Source organism: Natrix helvetica, assembly GCF_964273705.1.
Source record: "Natrix helvetica genome assembly, chromosome: 3".
Taxonomy (NCBI): domain Eukaryota; kingdom Metazoa; phylum Chordata; class Lepidosauria; order Squamata; family Natricidae; genus Natrix; species Natrix helvetica.
This window is the reverse complement of record NC_138549.1, coordinates 37,348,218-37,358,100: the sequence shown is the minus strand read 5'-3', so window position 1 is coordinate 37,358,100 and position 9,883 is coordinate 37,348,218.

Below are 9,883 nucleotides of genomic sequence, written 5' to 3'. Positions count from 1 at the left end.
GCAAAATCTGAAGAACTAAATGAAAATCAGGCATATCCTTTAAATATTTATTAAGAGGCATTAGAGAGAAATGAAATGGTGTATCCTTGAAAAGGGCATGTTTAGGTGATTGGATCTCTGAGCAGAAACACTTCTGTGAGAAAAACTGGCCCATTTGTAGTTTTAGATCCTGACAGGAGAAGGCAATAGTAGGGCTTTTACTGTCATTACAACATAGTTCCTTCCGTGTCAAGCTCAAGACCCACCTTTTCCAAATAGCTGGCCTGGCTCAACCATAACTTCGTATCGCTCCTGATGGGTTTTTTAATTTAGTAATTTTATTTAAGGGGATTTTAAATTGTGTTTTTAATTGTCTTTCACTTATAAGTCAACTCTCCTCCATGCACATATGTATATATCTCTGTTCTTTTTGTATATATGTTTGTCTTATGTGTATTTTTATCCGTTTTGATTGTATGCCGCGAGTCCTTCGGCGGGAGAGGGTTGCGGCTAATCAAATAAAATTATTATTATTATTATTATTATTATTATTATTATTATTATTATTATTATTATTATTATTATTATTATAGTGTGTAGCATCCTAAAGGAAACATGCTAATGAGGATAGAAAACTGATCAATGTGTCATAAGCAGAGATCACTGATTTACATATTGCCAGAAACTTTGTTAAATTGAGTATGGAATAGCTAATTCCACTCCTTAGATGCAACCTGTTCATTTATAGCGAGACTGGTCCTACTCTGATGCACCTGGCCTTTATTTAAGTTCCTGTGAAATGTTCTCACTCTGGATGGATGTGCCAAAGAATTCACAGTTCTTTATAATTAAGAATAGATTATTTTGAATAAGGTCAGTACTTAGTACAACTCCATCCCTTTGTTGGAATAATCTCAGTTTGGGTTCCATTTCTTTACATTATGTAAAATAAAGCAGAAGTCAGAGACTCTTCTCAAATTAGGATTTTGACCATGCATCTAAAAGTGATCCTAAATAAGTATGAAGAAACCATTACTGAGGGGAGAGGGAAAGCTGTCAATCGCAGAATAACTACCTGATACACTGTCATTGGTCTTGGTCATATGGTTTTATGTGCCAGATTTTTAAAAAAGAAAGTTTGAAGCATCTACCAGTTTTAGTTGTTACCCTGTTCCCACCTATGAAAAATTAAACATGGCTCAGAATCATGTACCACTTTTCAGACAAGATCACACATGCAATTAATTTTTTCATTTGGGGCATAGATATTGGGGGGATTGTCAGAACTGGGTTCAGAAGGAAAAGGCAAATCAAAACATTGCAGCTGACAAGTGAGAAAATAGAGGAGATTCCAATGGAGCTCCCTTACCTGGAGAGGGTGTGGAAGTCAGGGAGCTCTGAATTCTGCAGAAGAACCTCTCTGATTCTCCCATTATGGAGAGAGAAAAAGAAAGAAAGAGAAAAAGGGGAGAGGGAGGGAGAGGGAGAGAGAGAGAGAGAGAGAGAGAGAGAGAGAGGAAGAGGAAGAGGAAGAGAGAGAAAGAGATGGGTTAAAACCAGCTAAAAGGAAAAGCAGCTTTTGGCTTTGACTATCTCATTAAGGACTTTGCAAGGATCAAACAGTCAAGCCATGAGCTCTGAGTGCATTTCTAGCTACCTCAAAACAATAGGTTTAAATGCCTGAAGAAATTTTGGTGTGATTTGAGAGGCTTGTATATGAGTTTTCTCTGTAGGGAGGTTGCCTCTCTGTGTGTATATTTTAGAGAGAATATCAGACCCCATGGGAATCATGCCACAGAAGCCCTTCCACATTATTCCTATAAACCTATCTCAATGTATCCATTTATCAATGAACTCAAGAACAGTTGGCACATGCTTAGAGGAATATTTTCCCTCATTCCAGACATCCCAGATCTCAGCCCAAATAGTGAGAACTTTCCACTAATAATAATTACTACCTGGGTCATATTTCCCTTTGTAACTGAACAGTGTGCGGATACTTCTTTGTAGCTGTATGTGTGCAAGGCAGCTGAGAGACCTTGTTTTGATTTTTTTTTAAGGCCTTGTAGGTTGGTGGGTATGTCCCATTTCTTAGATTCTCCTTCGTAAATGTAAATACTTTGCTGGAGTTGTCAGCAAGTTTCCTACCTGCTCTGATCCAATGGATGCTAACAGCAGGCACAGCATGGCTTAGCCTCTCGCAACAATGGAGGTAAGACGGAAAACGAAGCAAAAGAAAAAGCAGGAAAAAGCCAGCGATAATCCGAGGGCAGCCTTCAGACTCGCCCTAAAGGAGCGCAATCCTGGATCTATCCCGAGGCGAATCTTTCCAGACTCACAATCTTCCACTCCTGCTCCTCTCCCCTTTCAGGCAATTCCTTTTAAGAGCAAAGCTTCAATTTGCTGTTCTGGAAACTCGCTCCTCCCTGCTATCTTTTAGCAGCAAAAGGGAGCAAACGGCCGGTCTCTTGTTCCAGTTTGGGGGCTCGGCTCCGAAGCGGTTCAGCACCAGTGGCCACGGACAGCATCCAACGGAAGCGCAAGGCGGAACAAGGGGGGAATCGCAGAGCCTTCCTTCCCTCTCTTATCGCTCTCCGGTTCTTTAAGCCCTCCTTCCTTCCTCTTCCTCCGACTGTTGCAGGAGTCCAGCGGATATGCTCATAGCCGAGAGCTCAGCAAAATCTCCCACATTCAAACAGCACAACTCTGCCCCCTTGCTCAGCCTCAGGTCTCTTTGTGGCCACTTCCCGGAGGGCAGAGCTGAAGCTTCCAGGGGTGAGTGAACCAGCTGGCCAAGTCAGTTTCTGCAAAAGGTTTGACCCTTTTCATTCAGGGTGCTAAACGGGGTAGAGGGGCGAATTGCCATTTGAACAACTAGCATTGGATACAAAGATTGGGTAAAAGATATATTAGGGTCAAATTTAAATATCATCAGTAGATGCACAAAGTTTTTTTTAAGCTCCCATTTATTTAACAATAGCAATGTATATATAGCTTCCACAAAAATAAGTTGGCTGAAGCAGTTAAAATGGTGAAAAATGGGAGTGGGTATTTATTTGACATGTCTTCTGAATATAAGTGCCTGTCAGGCTCTCAAAATCAAAAAAGGCAAGTGATGATTCTTCCAATCAAATTTCTTTATTATTCCACACCTATAGACAGAATATAGCCAAACTGAAACAGACTACATCAGTGGTTCTCAACCTGTGGGTCGGGACCCCTTTGGGTGTCGAACAACCCTTTCACAGGGGTCACCTGAGACCATCGGAAAACATATTTTTTGGAAAAAGATGGAAAACATAAAATAATTTTTGGGTTGGGGGTCACCAAAACATGAGGAAATGTATTAAAGGGTCGTGGCATTGGGAAGGTTGAGAACCACTGGGCTACATAAAGCATGTACCCTGGGAACTATTAGAGTGGGGCTGGCTTCACCTTTTTTTCTCTCTCTCTCAAACTTCTGAACTGAGTGGAGCTTGCGTCCTATTAATACTATGTAACTTTAGTGGATCTCCCTCCCTCCCTAGTGAACTGGAAATGGTTAAAAAAACATCCTGGTTTGACTACTTGTCTCTTTGAAGACCACCCATATATTACCAAGTCCCGTAAGATTCCCAAGATTAGCAACATTATATATATATATACATGGCATATACAAATAAAAGATCCATGGTAAATTAACACTAAAACATTCACAGTCAGGAGGGTCTAAAGGGGGAAGGGGTCAAAAAAGTCATAATGATGGGCCCAAAATAGTTGCTTGAACCCTTCAGTCGAAGCTGTTATTTCCAGCCTTTGAGTTTGCACCACAGAATGTAGCATTCCTTGGAGGAAAACTTATTCATGTCTCTTGCAAAAAGGTGTTAGTTCAGCAATAATAACCTGACTAGTTAATACTGGCCTTTCATGTCAGGAAAAGGTGTAGCATGTTAGGAATAGTCAAGAACTTTCTCTCTAATCTAAGAAGCACCTACAAGTGCAGCAACCTTGTATTAAGTGAATTGTCTGGATATTTCAAGAAACAGCAGTGATAGACACTCTTCACCAATGCTTCAATCCTAGCTTTCACATTGCTTCATCTTGCCTTCTGGCAAACAGCTCAGCAGTTCCTCAGTGGAATAGAGGATGTAATCAGGGAAAAACTATAGCCTATTGTTGGGAGGAAAAAAGGAATAATCCCCAGTTACTTATCTTTTTTGTTGCAAGGAATGCAATCCAGCCTTTCAGGGAATTGACTTACTACCTAAGGTGCGTTTACTTTTCTTGCTGAAGCAATTAGGATGACACTACCACTTTTACAATCCTGCTACAGGAGTTTTTCTATCCCTGTACTCTAAGGACTCCAAGCAGCACAATAATTTTTCCTCCAAAATTTCTCCTCGTTCACTTTTTATATTGGGAACAGCTCTCTCAGACTTATCATAAATTGAGCCCCAGAAACTGGAAAAATGGAAGCAGTAAAGTTATACTGGTAAGTTATTTCTGGCCTGTATCTAGATTCCAGCATTTTTCTGTGCTATGCCTACAATATTTATCCTCTTAAGAGGCATAGAATACTGTAATCAGAGATACCCCTGGAGTGCTTATCATTCTTTCCCTGCTTGCTGTCCTCAAACCAGAGGTCCTTCTGATGCTTCTGAACTTGTCCTGCATGAATGTATTCCCTTTGAAAGCTATCCAATTTAATAGCCAATGCTGTGTGCTACTATAATGAATTCCAAAGATTATTTAAGAAAGAAAAGGTGTTTTCTTTTGTCTGTTTTAAATTTCTGTCCCATCAACTTCATTGGATGGTCCCTGGTCTTAATATTTTGAAAGAGGAAGGCAAACATCTTCCTATCTGCTTCCTCAGTCCCTTCTTGCAATCAGCATCTTGATGGTAAAAAATAGATATTATGACATACAAGTCTTCTCAGTTCTCCAAGACTTGAGCATTGGCCAATGGCTTACTGTATTTGGGTTTGAAGTAGATCCACCTAGGCTTATAGAATTTTTAGGCTGTTGGTTTGATCTCTGAGCTTGGCAAGTTGATTGCATAGCCAATTTTTGTTATTCAAATCCAGGCATAGCTGCTGTACATACTGCTGAGTTCATAGCATTCATCCTTAGAACTATTGTTGCCCCCGGTTAATAGCAGAACTTCTGAAAATCAGAATATTAATTCTCACACAAACCAAGCATATTATTAGAGTCATTTTTGGAACCACAAGCTGCAATTTTTTGTTTTCTCCAAATTCATCATGATTCTTAGGGAAATAGGGGAGAAGAGAACTAAATAGGCAGACTGGGTCTTGAGTTTCTTTTCTTAGAAGGATCCTCTTTTATCCCCTAAACCTACTAGATGTATCTCCTTTTTAAAATAATTCTCCTATTTACTGCACACTTTTTATTTACTAGGGTCACAGCTGAAAGCATATTAAATAGGGAATTAGACACATCAGATTTGTTGACGCTTATCTCTGAATAAACATATATAGGATCCAGCAGCAAAATATGGTTTCTGACAAAAGAAATTTCTTTGAAACTAGCAAATTATTCCACAAATGAAAACTGATTCTATATTCAACACTATTAGAACCTTGGAAGCTAATAACTATGTAAAAATCAAAATAGCTCAGTTATGTGATTACCTCTGAAGCCTCATGGCTATTCATTCCTGAGTCTAAATAACTGTTTTAACTTATTAACAAAAATGAAGAAATTAATTATATAGAATAATAAAGTTTCTCACTGGACATAATTACATGTGAGAAAAAGCTAAACTATAACCACAATAAATAAAGCTGCATTGAAGTTTTATTAATGTCTTTTCTTAAATATATTTTGTATCTATATGTTATTTTAGAATAATTATTCAGTTCTCTCTTACGCTCATACGTTCAGATTGAACATTCCATTATTTTTAGTTAACATAGAAAAATCCTCTAGAACCCTGACTTTCCCAATATAGAGCTGATGTTCCATATGAAGTTTTCTATAGTAACAGTATCATCTATGACTCACAAATAGTGGTTTTTATTATCATTTTGATGGCATCGGAGGCAGTTTGAGGCCTGACAGCTGCCTTATATTTCACGATTCCTTTTTCAAGACTCCATTCAGTCCAGCTATAGCTTTTGGGTAGTCTTCAGGGACAGCACCTTATAGATGCCATTGCAGTAGTCCATTTGTGAAGTGATTAAGGCATGGGGGTGGCAATCAGAAAGGCCTCTAGGCGCAGAAGTCTCAATAACCCTACACTTCTGAGGATCAGTGGTGGGATTCAAAAAAAATTACTACCAGTTCTGTGGGCATGGCTTGGTGGGCATGGCAGGGGAAGGATACTATAAAATCTCGATTCCCTCCCCTCTCCAGGGGAAGGATACTGTACAATCTCTATTCCCTTCCCTTTCCAGGGAAAGGATACTGCAAAATCTCCATTCCCTCCCGTCTCCAGGGGAAGGATACTGTACAATCTCAATTCCCTTCCCTTTCCAGTGAAAGGATACTGCAAAATCTCCATTCCCTCCCCTCTCCAGGGAAAGGATACTGCAAAATCTCCATTCCCTCCCCTCTCCAGGGAAAGGATACTGCAAAATCTCCATTCCCTTCCTTTCCAGGGTAAGGATACTGCAAAATCTCCATTCCCTCCCCACTCACTCCAGGGGAAGGATACTGCAAAATTCCCATTTCCTCCTGATCAGTTGGGACTCATAAGGCAGAGAATAAATGGGGCCAGGGCCAGTCAGAAGTGGTATTTACTGGTTGTCCAAACTACTCAAAATTTCTGCTACTGGTTCTCCAAACTGGTCAGAACCTGCTGAATACCACCTCTGAATAAGCTGTATAAGAAGGGAAATTCTGGAACCTGGACTTTAGAATTGTTCTTAAGTAGCGGTCCTGGCCTCCATGGGAGTGGGTTTCTCCCTGAGGTCTCCACCATCCCTATCTACCCACCTACCCACAAATGGATTGCACTGGATGTGGTATAAGGGCGATGCAAAATTTGTGTGTGGAGGGGTGTAGTCTGCCTTATTGTGACCCATTGTCTTCTCCTTTGCATATGTTGTATGCCCTGCAGCCACTAAATGTTTGTTTCCCCTGTAAAAGAGAGGGGGAGAGAAGGAAAGAAGGAAGGATAGGAAGCAATGGTGTGTTGCAGGCAGTACACCCCGGTACGGGTGTACCAGAGCCTGCCCGGCACACCGGGTACTGTTCCGGTACAGTGCCCCGGAGAGTCTACCTGCCCGACCGACCTCCTTACCGTGTTTTAAAGCTGATGGCACTTCCGTGCACATGCATGGTGCATATAGCGCCTGTGCAACACTCCGCCGAGCAGCTGGAGCATCACGGAGGCTTGCGGAAGCGTCATTTCCAGCTACAATGCATGCAAGCGCTGCGAGCGTGCATGTGGGTGACACCGGGGCCGTTCCAACCGTACCAGTTGGAACGGAATCTGGAACCCATCACTGATAGGAAGGGAGGGAGGGAGGAATTTTCAAAATAAATTCTATGGCTATTTCCCAAAGGCAAGCCCCACTGAACTTAAAGAGTAAACATGCATAAGAAAGCAATTCTGGTATGTTTTTCAAGGGGCAGAAAAGAGCACAAGTTCCAAAAGAGGAGAAAATGTGCAAAAAGTGTGGCAATTACTTTGCAAGAAAGAGTGTGTGGGGGGACCTATCTGAGGCAGAACGAGGCAGGGGTCTGGGCTTCAATATAGCTCATCACACATTAAGGCGCAAACATGATAAATAACAAATTATGCAAGCCTTGCCACATAGGCATGGTATCCTACTGCGACGACTCGGGGGGCTGGGAGTGGGGGGCACTGTTTTACGGTGGTTCTCCTCCTACCTGTCGGATCGGTCGCAGTTTGTGTTGACTGGAGGGCAGAGATCAACCCCCAGGCGTGTCACTTGCGGGGTGCCCCAGGGGTCGGTTCTCTCACCCCTCCTGTTCAACATATACATGAAACCGCTGGGTGAGATCATCTGTGGTTTTGGAATACGATATCATCAATATGCTGATGATACCCAACTTTTCATCTCTACCCCAAACCACCCAAACGATGCCCTCAACATGATGTCCCGATGCCTGGAGGCTGTGCGGATCTGGATGGGAAGGAACAGGCTCAAGCTCAATCCCTCCAAGACTGAGTGGCTGTGGTTTCCGTCATCCCGATTTGTACACCTTGTTCCATCTTTTGTGATAGGGGGAGAAATTTTAGCCCCCTCAGAGAAGGCTCGCAATCTGGGAGTCCTCCTGGATACGCGGCTTAGTTTAGAAGAACACCTGATGGCCGTGACCAGGGGGGCCTTTTACCAGGTTCACCTGGTACGTCAGTTGCGTCCCTTCCTGGATCGGGATGCTCTGTGCATAGTCACTCATGCCCTCGTCCTTTCTCGCCTGGACTACTGCAATGCTCTCTACATGGGGCTGCCCTTGAAGAGCACCCAGAGGCTTCAGCTGGTCCAGAATGCGGCCACGCGGGTTGTCATGGGGGTACCTAGGTGCTCCCATGTTACATCCCTTTTAGGCGGCCTGCACTGGTTGCCGGTTGTTTTCCAGGTGCGATTCAAGGTATTAATTATGACATTTAAAGCGCTCCATGGCTTAGGCCCAGGGTACCTGCGAGACCACCTACTGCCACCAGTAGCCTCCCACCGTCCAGTACGATCCCACAGAGTTGGCCTCTTCAGGGTGCCGTCGGCCAGACAGTGTCGGCTGGTGACCCCCAGGGAGAGAGCCTTCTCTGTGGGAGCGCCTTCCCTCTGGAATGAGCTGCCCCCGGAGCTTTGCATAATCCCTGACCTCCGGTCCTTCCGACACGCCCTAAAAAGTTGGCTTTTCCAGCAAGCCGGCCTGGCCTGTTAATTTTAACTCATTTTTTAATTGTATTGTTCTATAAATTCGATTTGTTTTTTGGGATATATATTTAATTTCTTTTTAACTTTCGGGATGTGTGTTTTTTAATGTTGTACGCCATCCTGAGTCCTTTGGGAGAAGGGCGGCATATAAATCCAATAAAAACAAACAAACAAAACAAAACAAACAAACATAGGATTCCTGAATGCATTTTGATGCAATTATCTTTTCCTCTATAAATTTGCTCTCGTTCAGTTAATAGACCCCATTGAAAATCATGCGTATTTTGCTCATTGGTTATTCTGCAGCATGGCTGCTTAATGCAATGGCTGAAAACAGTACAGGAAAACTATACTCTGTTCCCCAAACTATACTATTTGCAACGGCAAGAGTTAATTATCTTCTTTGCAGCAAAATACATATATACACGTACCCCTTCTTGACAAGCTACTTGCAGGTCAAATGCACAGATCTCTTAGGTCAAAAGGAAATATCGTGAGCTGAGGAATGCAGCTGACAAGCAGCTTAACCTAAATATGTTTCAGGAAAAGACATTCAGATGCAATACACCAGTATAAAAAAAAACATAGTCCAGGACTTACGACCACAATTGAGCTCAAGATTTCTGTTGCTGTATCAAATTGAATTGCTATATATCTACCAGCGTCATCTGCCTCTATAACTTTAGTTGAAAATCTTTTATTTATATATATCACCACACCATTTTTCTTTACCAAATCAGAGGCAGCATAAAATGTTCCCAGTTTTGAATTCACTAAGTACTTCTGGTCTTGCAGCCTAATATGAGTCTCTTGAAGGCAAACAACATCATTATTAAATTGCTTCAAATAATAAAATATTTTTTTCCTTTTTTGTGGGGAGTTCATTCCATTCACGTTCCAAGATAATAGCTTAAGCATCTTTAGATCTGGTCTGGAGCGCTGAAAGCATTTGCTGAAGATCTCTCTCCACAAGACCAATCTTCGGCCCTGCTCCTCCCATGGCTCCGGTTTGCTTCTTAGCTTCTTTCTTAGCACATTGTGTTTGAGGGTCGACG